This window comes from Canis aureus, chromosome 5, assembly GCF_053574225.1.
Source record: "Canis aureus isolate CA01 chromosome 5, VMU_Caureus_v.1.0, whole genome shotgun sequence".
Classification (NCBI taxonomy): domain Eukaryota; kingdom Metazoa; phylum Chordata; class Mammalia; order Carnivora; family Canidae; genus Canis; species Canis aureus.
Genome location: NC_135615.1, coordinates 49,235,486 through 49,248,484, shown reverse-complemented (window position 1 = coordinate 49,248,484; position 12,999 = coordinate 49,235,486). Strand labels below are relative to the sequence as shown.

The following is a 12,999-nucleotide window of genomic DNA, read 5'->3' as shown; positions in this document are numbered from 1 at the left end:
ACAATAATATTAATCTAACTTATGTACAAATTCTGCGCTAAAAACCTTACGGTCATTATTTAACTCAAAACCGCAAGAAGAGATTTCACAAGTTTTTAGAGGAGGAGAAAGTTTTCAGATCATATAGAACTAGGATTCTGATTCAAGTCTGTTTTATGTTAAAGTTTGTGCTTGTAGCCAGATATCATCCTGACTCACTTATACAATGGGCATGTAATTTATATTTGTCAACAATAATTCATAGTATGAAAGCAATCTCACTGTTGGCTAAAATGAGTATGTTGGGCTTCTGCTTTGTTTATAGGAAGGAATGGGACAGGAGGTGGGAATGAGAACAAAAAAAAATTTTTTTTATCGTACAGTGGCATTTTAAAGTCCTAAAAAATACAACAAAAATATCTCATGTATTATCCAGTGCATGTGTGCTCATGCACACACACCCACCCACACTCCTCATATGTTTATACATATACAAAGTATTTTCGAGGGCTTGTTATACATTGAGGGTCTTATTTAAATTATCTGCTATCTTAGATTAGGTTTCCCAGAAAGCAGAACAGAGGCTAAGGAGGGAATAAAGTACTGATAATTTATTTTGAGGTATAAACCCAGAGCAGCAAAAGTGAGGACAAAGTAAAGGCCAGACAAGATGGGAAGCATTGCAAAGTTATGCACTGACTTGTGCTTTGTAAGGAGCACAGAAAGATTGGGCAGGCCACTTAGCAGGTGTGTTTGCAAAACTACTGGGGCTTTTCTGGAAAGACTATAGAGAAACTATGTCTCAAAGCAGTTGATTAGAGTGCAGCAGGTGGGGTGATGAATTTTCCTAGATCCCTCTTACCTCTTTTTCTACTGGCTAACATTTGTCCAATGGAGAGTTAATTTGTGCATACTTTGGTAGCTGCCAGAATGCAAGATCCTAGGCCTTGTGTTTTGTTTCATTCAAATCTGGAACTGGCAGGAAGAGTGAGCAACTTCGGGCATGTGGCTGGCTGGCCCAACTGTTGTAGAGGTAGCCAAGGAGGAGGCCCTCCCAGAACCAGTGATTGGTTAGCCCTCCACAGGAAGCTAGCAAGCAGACGGTGTCTAAGGAGGTGGATAATATTGTGGATGATATACCTACTTATAATTCACAACAACCCTGAGGGTGAGTGTTACTTTTCTCACTTTACAGCTGAAGAAACAGGCGAATTTGCTCAAGATCTCATAACAGTGAGCAGTCAAGCCAGAGTTTGAATCCAAATCAGTTTACTTTCAAATTCTATGTTCTGTCCAATGTGCTACTTGTATTTTCCCATGCTTTAATTTAAAATAGAAAAAAATAGCTGATGAAAGTAATACAAAATTCTTGTGGAAAACTGAAAATATAAATGACAAAATCATCATCTTCAACTTGTGGACCCAGAAATAATCATTACACTAAAATCTTTTTAGTTTCTTGTTTTTTTTTTTTTTTATCTTTTAGTTATTCTGTTAGATCTCTGCACAGTTGAGGTGATGATGGAAATACTAAGCTTATCCTCTTGTCATTGATCAATATATCAGAAGTCCTTTCCTCTGTCAATATAAACTTTTATGATTCCATAAAGTACCTGGATATAGCATAATATACTCTGGAAGTGGCAGAGTGATCCACTCTTTCCATTTACTGGGGGAGAGGAGGTGTGCTTTCCTAAATAAGAAAGATGGCATGTAAACTAGTCTAATCTTGTAAACACACTAATGATAGTTCTCCTGACAAATGAAATTATTTTTGTTGGCAGGAGTGTCCTTACCCATGGAGTGCTTTTAGCAGAATGTACTTTGCAGTCTAGAATTTCTTGGGTAAACAAATCTGGAATCTATGGATTTATAGGGCAAAGCTCTCTGGAAAACATCATGTAAATTATGTAAATATCTGAGTATAAAATGGAGATGTTTCAGATGTTTCCAGAACTAAGCAGCTCCTTCTGGGTAAGTAGGAGGGTAAGGGTAAGGTGGCTGCATGTCTCTCTCAGTGACCTTATCTATTATCTTGGGCCAGAGAACCTCTGACACAGGAAGGTAAGGACTCAGGGAGTGTGACTAGGGGTTCTGGACCCCTCCCATTTGTACTTATATCTCTCCATTACTTGTATCTTTGAAACTGTTGGCAAAGCCTGGAACTTGGTAAGATCTCTGATGTATGTCAGTATTATTTGGCAATGTGATCTTTGTTGTGTCTTTGCTATCTCTACTCATCATCATTGACTCGTTGATAGACATTTCAATCATATGGTAGAATTTTGTAATTTTAAATTTCACCATAATATAAAACCCTGATCAAATTATTGTCTGTGTTTCATGCCACTTCTTTTGAATGATTCTAAAAGGACTTTGCTATTCTATTCCTTTTTAATACAAGAGAAACAGAGAAAAAAGGGAAGGAAGTAGGAGCAGAAGGAATCTTATCACAAGGACATTCTGCAAGCCCAGGATCTTTCTTCACTTTTGGGTCACTGCTGCAATCTTTCCATTCCTAGTTCTTGCCCTAGAAACTCCACTTCTAGAAAGCCCACCCCTGGCCTCCTGGAAAGTCCAATCAGGCTCTTCCTGCTTCTTCTGGGTAGTGATTAACTCTTGCCCCAGCTACCTGAGAAATCTCTAACAGCATGTTTCTACAAAAAGATACATTCCCAGCATTCCAAATTGAAACTGGTGGTTTTAAAAGTTAACTAAGGTTCTTAACTCAGAGTTCCTGGAGAGAATGGGGGAAAGGGTCAGCAAATTTGGATGAGACAAATTTATCCTTTATATTCACTCATCTTTAACCAAAATTTATCATCAATTTAGATTTTAAATATAAGCAAAAAACAAAACAAAGCAAAACAACTCTTATAAAAGACACCTGATTGATGCAAGTCGCACTGGAATGAGCTTTCTCTTACTAAGAACTGTGTGTGGCTTCTCTGCTAATGTATTTTCCTATTATTTAAAAAGGATGGTTTTTTGTTCCCTTTCTCTATTCATATATTTTCTGTGGGGAGGAGTAGCATCTGAAGTGGTGGAAGGATACTTGGGGATCAGTCAGTAGAGGTTCTTACTTTTGCTCTGCTTATTGGTCAATTAAAGGGCTGCACTCAATGGTCTTTGCCCCTATCCACTCAGCCTTCTAGGAGTTTTTTTTTTTTTTTTTTTTATGTTTGATGGGAAAGGCCATTCAATAACTCAAATGTTTTACTTCTAGTGAGAAAGTTGTAATACTTTTTTCACCTTCTACAATACCAATGCATTGATGAACTGAAAAACTAACCATGAGAAGCATGGCATATAATCCTTTTTCCTCCATGTTCCCCTTTCTGGAGTGTAACTGTTGGCAGTACAAGCTGGCCATGGTAAAATTCCACCTAGTTTGAATTGCAATAGCCAATGTTGAGCAAAGTGCCTGTAATGTAGTATGCAGAGGGGTCTAGTGTGGTTATCTTTTTTTTTTTTTAAGATTTTATTTATTTATTTAGAAAGTGTGTGAGCACAAAGTGGGGAAGGGGCAGAAGGAGAAGGAGAGAGAGAAGCCCAAGCAGACTTCATATCCAGCATAGAACTCAACACAGGGCTCGATCCCATGACTCTGAGATCATGAGCTAAGCAGAGATCAAGAGTCAATCACTTAACTGACTGAGCCACCCAGGCACCTCCTAGTATGGTTATCTTCCAGATCTCATACAGGGATACTGCTCTCACTCCTCCAATCTCAGATACTAGCTGATGTGGACAGAGTATTATCGGCACATATGAATTTCTCAGGGTTAGTCTGATTTTGCACTTTTTTACTCCTAAAAAAGAGGAGCTAAAACTGGGTAAAGATAGCTTTGTGTGTTGCTGAATTCTGTTAAGAATGCAACTTATTAACTGCAAGTTCAAGTCTAAAGCCCATAGGTATTCTCAATAATGTAAGTAATACAGTAGACAGGAGCCCGTAGAAAAAATAATGGGCTATAGTAATTGTTTCCACTACCTTCATACTTCTGTGTTATGTGCCTTGACTTTTAGGTTAGTCACCCACAAATAGAGTCCTCAGTATTCTCTTTAAAGACCTCGGGAAGCCTGGGTGGCTCAGCGGTTTAGCACTGCCGTCAGCCCAGGGCGTGATCCTGTAGTTCCGGGATCGAGTCCCACGTCGGACTCCCTGCATGGAGCCTGCTTCTCCCTCTTCCTGTCTCTCTGCCTGTCTCTCTCTCTCTCTCATGAATAAATAAATAAAATCTTAAAAAAAAAAAGACCTTCTATGAATGCTCTAAACTCCAGGTTGAGGGAAGATCTCAAAGTTAAGGTTTAAGAAGAGAGCAATGTGCAATGGAAGTTCCTGTCTGCCTAAAGCTAAGAGGAGAAGTGTTCCAAAGCACAGGAAATAAAGATTTGGTGTGTGTGATTCATACATTTTCTTAGTAAAATTGCATGTGATGTTTTCATACAGAAACAGCAAACTATTCAAAGATTCAAAGATGAGAAATAATCAGAATGGAGCCCTATGGACAGACCCTGAAATAATAATAATAATAATAATAATAATAATAATAATAATAATAATAATGAGAGTGGATTGGGAAATAGAGAAAAATTTTTAGAAAGTTCATGTAAAACATGTTATAAGAAGAGTTGCCTATAGAACTGGAGAAAGGGTCCAGAGAAACTGTTCCCAGAGTCTCAAAGATGTTTCCCATGACAAAAATTAAAGTCAGAGGAAAATATTTCAAAGAAGAAAGAGAAAGGTTCAGAAAAAATGAAAAGGCAACAGAAAAGGATGAGAAATGAACTAAGAGAAGTATGAGAGAAAAAAACAAGAAAGAACAAATGTGACTGAAAACACAGTTGTGTGTGTGTGTGTGTGTGTGTGTATATATATATATATATATATATATATATATATATATATACACACATACATACAGGTTTGACAACATCACCCAGAATGAAATAGAAAAAAACAATAGCATAAAAAAAGATTATAGACAACGTACTGGATATGGAAGAAAAACAAAGGAGATCCAATATATACTAATTGACATTTCTGAAAAAGAGAACAGAACAGATGGAACAGAAATGATTTCAGTAATATAAAAGAAAACAGTTTCCATCAATTAAAGCTTGAATCAGCATACTGAAGAATAACAGCATGATCCAGTAAAGTTTGGCACAACACAGTCAACACCAAGCCATATCCTTAAAAAGTCACTGAATATGAGGTAAAGAAAGATTTATGTGGACATGAAGAAAAGAAATTAAGTCACAAACGGGAATATCTGCCTGACTTCAGACTTCTTCACAGCAATGCTCAATGCCAAAAGATGGTGAAGGAATGCCAACAAAATTCTGAATAAAACAAAGTGTTACTAAATAGTTTATTAACTGCAAATTCAAGTCTAAAGGCCATAGATATTCTTAATAATGTAAGCAATACAGTAAATAGGAGTCCTTGGAAAAAATAAATCCAATGGACCAAGAGATGATTCAAAACAACTGCTATCAGCTTATTAAACAGGGTTGATCTTTAAATATCCAAATTGAAAATCTTTATTCACAATCTCTAGTTTTCAAACCATCCCAGTCAAATCCTCCTTTCTTGTTATCTCAGCTTGATCTCATCACTTTTCTAGTAATTTCAAGTATTTAGACTCCAACAAAGCTTCTTCTATCTCCTATTCAATTTAACTCTTATTTTCTTTTCACTCCAAGGTTGGGCATCTATGGCAGATGAGGGGTACCAGAGTACACCACTCTCAAATATGTCCTGCTGGCCTATGAGTTACTTCAAGTGAAATACAACTGAGCACAAGTAGACTAGGAAAAGCTCTTTACTTCCCCTTAACTATCTAAAAACAGCCCAAATTTTCCCTTTGGTAAAATAAATTTATACTTAAAAAGGAAATTTCCATTCATAAAGATGTCTCTATGCCAGGAAGAGAGCTACTTCCAGACATAGCTCTTATCACCTGTGTTCAATCTGCATAACACAACAAACCTTATTAATCATACATTTCCTTCTGAAAGAGGACCTCAACTCCCTTCATTTTGACCTCAGTCTGTACATTCTAATTGATTAAGTTCTTCTTTCCAGCTTATCTCTTAACTCAGGCAAAAGACCTTGCTGGCCAGGAGGTCAAAGCATCCCGTGATGGGAACTGAAAATACTTCCTCAAGCAACAAGGACTGCCCTGACGACAGCAAGACCCCATGTGATTGACCCCAAGACAATGATCAACCTGACCTATGCTGCCCACCTGCAGTATAAGCCTAGAGGTATTTTCAGCACTTGAGAAACAGTCTTTGAGACCTTAGTCGGCTATCTTCCTGGTGACAGCTTCACTGGAATACATTCCTTTCTTATTTCACCACCGCTCATTTCTCCACCTCTGAATTTTATCGCAGCAGGTTGCTGAACCTGGTGCATTTGGGACCCCAAGGACCAGCTGCTCTTGAGTCCCTATGCCTCAGTCATGCTCCTATAACTCCTCCCCATCAAAGATGCTCAAAACCCCTTATTTTTTGTTTAGCATAAGATAGTATGTAATCATCTGGCCACCTTGAGCCACATTTTACTTTGCAGGTTCTACATGTAGTACATAATTAAAACTTTTTTCACTTGTCAATTTGTCTTTGATCAGTTCCATTTGTGGGTTCCAGCCACTAAACCTAAGATGGTGGAGGAACAAAGATATTTCCTCCACTACAGGGGTGTCCTTCCTTCTTCTCTCTGCCTTCCCTTGTCTCCTCCACATACCCTCCTTTTTCTGAGTCCTTTTCTTCTCTGGTACACTGTGGGGAGAGGAGAGACGGGTAAAAAGGGGTGAACAGCACTTAGGTGGTAGCTTTGGTGTTTATTTTAGAGTGTTACTGCTTCTCATGCACTCTGCCTGACAGAAATCCACATGGAGGTGTTCTTAGGAGGGGCACGTTTGAATTCTTTGGGGTCCTTCCAGTACCACTTTCTTCCTAGACAAGCAACTGGTGCTTTGGTAATCAGTAAGACCAAAGGTAAGACCTCTTTGACTCCAACCCAGCTCCTACCTGCCTAAGTCTACTCCAGAGTCTGTCTCCCCACTGAGATTCTCTTGCCTGGGAGGCTGTCTCCTTAGATGCCATACTAATAAGACAGCTCAACCAAGCTAGCTTGTGGGCACCCAACCCTCAGGAAACTCATGCATCTGGTCATGAAACATCTGGAGTACATGCTGCTCCACCAACTTTGCACTGTCTGCCTTACTTTCTTTCTCCAGTTTGTTTTTTTTGCTTATTTTATTTTATTTTATTTTATTTTATTTTTTATTTTATTATTTTTGGTCAGTCTCAGCTATCCACAGAGTAGAAGATCAGCAAGTTGCTCAAAGACAAATGAGTGGCCTGTCTCAGATTTTTTTCAGGCACCACAAATTTCTACCAATGATTCTTACATCATCCTTTGTTTCATCTTGCTGTGTTTGTGGGGAAGTGCAGAGGAGGAGTAGCACAGCACAACTCTTCTTACTACCCCATAATCTTCTCTCAGTTATTATCTTCTGCATATGTAGGCTGGAGTGGAGGTGATAGCAGGGCTGGAACTGCCACGCATCTTGAAAGTTCTGTAGAGTGTGTCTGGGATTCCTTAGTACTTGTCTCTAGAATGTTGGGGTACTTTCTGTTCAATTTGGAGGCTTTATCTCCAATTCTGGAAGATTTCTATTGTACATCTACTTCATGAACTCAGGAAAGAATGGAGAAGCTGTGGTACAGGACATAGGGTGAAATGTGGATTTATTTTAATAGTTTACTAATTATCAGAATTTTGGCTACAGAATAAAATGTGCTTTAAATTTTTAAAACATAAAAATCAAGGCTAACCAATATCAGGAGATGGAAGGAGGAAATGTGGAAGAAATTGCCAATTTTAAAAAATCTTTCATGGCAAGGAGTAAATAAATACACTTCAAAATTTAATTGTATGGTTAAAAATTATGCTTTCAATCCATCAGTGTTTTTTCCCCCTTAATTCTATTTTTTTTTTTTTAATCTTAAGAGTAACTGGTTTCACCTTGAGGCGATTTTCACCCACCTTCCCTGGGGCACTTGGCCCTGTCTGAGGACATTTCTGATTTCCTGCTGGAGATGGAAGATGTTTCTATTGGTGTCTAGTGGGTAAAGGCCGGGGATGTGGCTAAAATCCAGGAAGGGATTAAGAACTCACCAAAGTGATTTCAGTTGAAATTCAAATTACTTTCAGTTGAAACCATCTGAACTATCAAAAGCCACAAAAAAGAACCATCACCTACCCTTAAGAAGAGTCTCCTGAAAATGGAGCTGCCATAGATCCTCCTCTGAAGGATTTTCCCATTTGGGAGAAGACTGACACTTAGCACCAGAAAGTTTAAACGTAGCTGTCCACCAGCATCAAAAAGTCCCAAGAGATTCTTTCATACTTTTCCAATGATGCCCAGCCCTCCCTGCCTTTTTGTTAAGTTTATTTACAAATTCTTATCTCTGGCTCTTCAGTGAGTTACTCTTTACTAGTGCTCCCAAGTGCCTCTAAATAAACCCAAACTCTTCTATCAATCTCTATTTTCAGTGATTTTGCAGGCTCCCAAAAGTATCAGTAACCAAGGCCAATAATGCATATGTCTGCATAGTAGAAGAATGTCTTGGGGGCTGCTTGAAGTTGCCTTTCTGGGCTGAAAGGGATAGGCCAGTTCTCTCTTAATCTCCATATTCTTCCTCTCCTCCACTTTTAAGAGTAAAAACTCATAAAAAAATAAGGCCTCTGAAAATTCTTTAATAAAACTTCTTTTTATTCATTCCTTGCCTTTCAGGTGATGGTGTGTGTCCAGGGGATTGTCTCATTGTCTGCTTCACTTTGTCGGTTCTAATCTGTCCTCTGCACATGCGATGGAGACGTGCCATGGAGTGGAGGGAGGGAAGAGGCCTCACTTGAAGTTAGTTCCTTCCTTCTTTCATGAAAGAACAAAGCTCTTTCATCCTCGAATCTTCTATCTGAACAAAAGTTGCGAGAATTATTTTATCCCTAAAAAATTTCCTTGAATAATTTCCACCTACTGCATGAAACAATGGTCCCTTTTCACTTCTAAAAGGACTAAAAGACTAAAAAGTACATCTTTTTTTTTTTTTTTTTTTTTTTTAATGGGCACCAAAGTAAAGCATATGTGCTCTATTTGGAGAATGCAGATGCCTCAAGCTGTGGCATTTCTTTCTCCAGCTCTCAGCAAGTGGCCATTTAGGCTTAATTGCTCCTCACAGCACAGTCCAATTAAGAACGGGCATCAGCAGGGTAAGGGCTATTTGTTAATCCATAAAAGGTATGAGAGACAGTACTTGTTTTGCCTGCGGTTTTTATTCACATGTTTGGGTGAAAATCTAAACAGCTGGAACTCTCAGCAAGTGATATGTGTGTGTATTTAATCTGTTGGTTATGGGCAAGATGAGGGTATGAACGTATTTCACAAAACCAAACTTTTCCTTCCCATACAAAGGAGAACTTTGTCAAGATATTGCTGAAGCCTACTAAAGTCTGAGATTTGAAAGTGTAGTGGGAGGCAGAGCTAACTTAGAGGAGAAACCTCTGAACCAAGGGGGTTTCTCTACAACGCAAGGATGGCTTTCGTCCCTAGGAGAGTGATTTCCTTATTAAAGCATAAAATTCTAGTGGAACATATTGTGGGTTGTTGTTTTCAGCATTTGTTTCTAATTTTTTGAGAAATTGCTTTCTGTACATCACTTTGATGCAATACAGAGAGAAATGCCATTCTACACTGGGGACAGGAAAAACTGACAAGAAATGGGAAATGTGGGAGTGACAATGTGCCTCTTGCAATAGAATAATGCAAATAGGCAAATATGGGAAGAAGCATATATATCATGCCACAGTTAAATATTCTCCACTAGCTGAAAGGTATCTACACTTCCTTTCACGTGAAAAAGAATCTGAGGGGCAACAACCAGGCTGAGGGATGCCTACAGTCTCTCACAAGTCTAGAAGCTTCCATTTTCAGAGAAGGGGAAGATAGAAAACACCCTTGAGTGACCTGTCCTGTCGGGCAGCTCATGAAATCCTGGGGTCACGTCATAAGGGATGTTGTCTATAAAAGTCAGACATAAGTAGCTTTGGGAATTTGGGAAAGTAGGAAGAAAGGATATTTGATAGCTTTGCCTTCCCAGAACAGTGAGATTGGAAGCCAAAGACCTTTCATGATTTACATGTTGGTTGGCCTTTGAAGATAGAACTATCAGACCATTTCCTTGTTTTTTCCTTCCCAGTTTCTCATTTTCCTAACCCCAACCCCCTGGGGGATTCTCTTTCATTCATAGCATGTGTGACCTTGATTTTCCCTCTGCAAGCACAGAGAGAAAAGGAAGACCTGAGCAATTATTCACACATCTGGATGTTCAGCAGTCCATCAACCTGCATAGCAAGGGCTAGGGATTCTTTTTATGTTTTTCAACTAAATGAAAGCCCCCCTTTATTTTTTCTCCCTTTGGTTTTGTTTTTACCTTACTGTCAATTTTTAACTAACATAGCTCTTGCTGATTTCAAGACTGTATCTACCATCATATTAATGATTCCTCTCTGGAAAATGCCCTCACCCACCTGCCTCTCAGTCTGTATCCTGGTGGGTTGCTGGCTTCAGGTAATGATATTTACCAGGCTCATTGAAATGTCACACTTAGGACTGAGCCCTATAAATTATTATTGTGCTCATGTTATACTGTAAAGATAAAGGTCAGATCCGAGCTCCGATTTATTCACACCCATGAAGCACTTCTGAAAGGAGAAAAATAAGCTATTGGGTCTTTCAGTTGAAAGTACATACAAATGAGGGTAGGGTGGTTTTTGGTTTTGTTTTTCAACAAAGCAAAAGAAAGGATCAGGAAACCAGTAGGTTTTGGAACTAATAAAAGAAATTAGCTCATCTAAGGTATATAAGGACTACCTTCAATTTTTGGCACATATTCTGACAGGAAGACTAAGGGGAAACTACTGAGAATTAATCATTGCATAGTGATTGAGTAGGTCACCTTCTTTCTCCTAGGACAGAGATAGCCCTCTAGTTCCACAAGGAAAGCTGTTTTCTGGCTGGAAAGCCATCATTGGAGCTGAGCACCTTTATGCATAGTTGGTCATAAAGTACGTGGCTTTTACCTTCAACTGAAGATTCAAAGAGCAGGATTACTAACCAGTACTAGATCCCACTTGCCTTAAGACCAAAGAGGCAACTCAGTGAGGGGAGATGATGACTGGGGATATTCAAGTGGCCCTCAGGTGTGGATGGAAAGTCAGCACTGGGTAATGTGAAGTACACGTTATTGGTGTCAGCCACGTCCAGCTCTCTGAATAAGTCACAGGCTGAGTGTTGTTAGCTGTCAGCACTTAATAAAAAGTCCCAGACCATCTACATCAAATGATTTTTCTTCCCATAAAATGTGGCTTTTGAACTTTGAGAGAATCTACTGGGCTTACCCCATCAAAGAATTCACAATCCTTATCCAGATACTTGAGCTGTGAGTCGGAATCACAGCATTGTGACTTCTTTACCCAAGACTTTGAGGCTTACTTTCAAACCAGAGGCTAACAGATAAGCGCTGCTAAATATAAGTCATTTTTAAATCATCTTTCCTTCAACAAGCATTTATTGAGTGATAACTTTTCCAGGCACTGTTTTAAGCACTGGGATATATGACTGAACAAAACAAACCAAGAGCCTTGCCCATGTGAGTCTTAGATTCTAGCAGGAAAGAGAAATAATATATAATAAATCTAATAAATAAGTTCATTATGCAACTGAAGGAAATTTTTAAAATTTCTTTATCTTCTATCCATCTTGGGTTCACTGGGCGGGGTTTTATAAATTAGACTGACAGAAGACAGATTAAGAAGAGGAAAAAATAAACAGAAGCTTATGAAAATGTACATCACACATATACATGGAAGTATTTGTTGATGAGTAACTCAAAGGGATAGTTAGAACTCAGGCTTGTATAGTATCTTAGTAAGGAACAATACTTTTTGGGGAAGTGACAAGACAAAAGAAAAGGACTTTGAGATTTAGGGTAGCAAACGGTCAGAAGATAAATATAAAGGATAACTAATGAAAGATAAAGGCTAATTAGTGAAGTTTGTTAGGTAAGTTCCTCTGGTGCTGTCTCTGGGCTGAGAGGAGTATAGCATTATCTCTGTTGATTAACTTCTGTCCTTCCTGGTAGAGAAGGGAGGGGAGACATCTTTGCAAATGTATGCCCTGTTAAGGCAAATAGTGGGAGGACAGAGAGATTTTCTTATGTTTCTTTCTTCTTAAAATTGCCTTCAGCTCAAAATAATCCTTATACCAAAACTGCAAGCATTGGGGTGGCATTTTCTTCCCAGCTTCATGGTTTATTAGAAGGCTATGAGTACTATGGGAAAAAAGAAAGTGAAGAGCAAAATAAGGGGATCAAAAATGTGCCAGTATTGCAGTTTTAGGGTAAGTGTTGCAAAGCTGGCCTCACTGAGAAGATAACATCAGAAAGACTCCCTTCTTATCTAGACCCTACAAATGTTCCCAGCAATATCAGGAGAGCTGGGCTGCAATCAGCCTTGATATAGATTACATAGTGTGGGAGGAGCTGCTGTCTTATAAAAGGAGCTACTAAGAGAAGAGTGGGAACAGCACTACAGTTTTTATCTATTTCTTCCTGGTGCAGAAAAGGGTGATGTGGGTAAAGAGAGATTGGAGGCTTTAGAACATACCAGGGATGAAGTGCTCTCTATTTCTTGGCGTGACTTTTATACGATTTTTTTTGGTTGATACCTCATTTCTGAGCCACGATGGTATCCACAGAAAACCACAGTTTTAATTTAGAGATGCCAGTGCAAAAGTATGTTGCAGAGCTTCTATAGAGAGCTTTTGTTCAATCCACTTGAAGTCTGTGAGTGTTTGGTTCTTTGTGCGTGTATGTTGGCACATACATGAACAGAACTACTCTTTTCTTGTTAGTAAAAGATGCTATCTCTATGCAAGTTTA

At 38.8% G+C, this 12,999-nt stretch overlaps 3 long non-coding RNA genes across 54 annotated transcripts in view; 1 reads left to right on the top strand and 2 right to left on the bottom strand.

Annotated features, from left to right (window-relative positions):
- Positions 1–9,606, top strand: part of LOC144314155 (uncharacterized) — a 30,596-nt gene extending 20,990 nt beyond the window's left edge. The window contains exons 5-6 of one of the 3 annotated variants that reach the window (XR_013379931.1): positions 6,074–6,255; positions 8,796–9,606. This is a non-coding gene — a long non-coding RNA (uncharacterized LOC144314155). The remainder of the gene's footprint in view (positions 1–6,073; positions 6,256–8,795) is intronic. The other 2 variants (XR_013379929.1, XR_013379930.1) reach the window with 2 other exon arrangements.
- The window catches only part of LOC144314152 (uncharacterized), a 240,698-nt gene that overhangs the window by 127,156 nt on the left and 100,543 nt on the right, over positions 1–12,999 (bottom strand). The gene's annotated exons all lie outside the window — the stretch shown is intronic.
- Positions 5,093–12,999, bottom strand: part of LOC144314156 (uncharacterized) — a 21,317-nt gene continuing 13,410 nt past the window's right edge. The window contains exons 2-3 of the long non-coding RNA XR_013379932.1: positions 7,407–8,976; positions 5,093–6,771 (exon numbers count right to left, since the gene is read on the bottom strand). This is a non-coding gene — a long non-coding RNA (uncharacterized LOC144314156). The remainder of the gene's footprint in view (positions 6,772–7,406; positions 8,977–12,999) is intronic.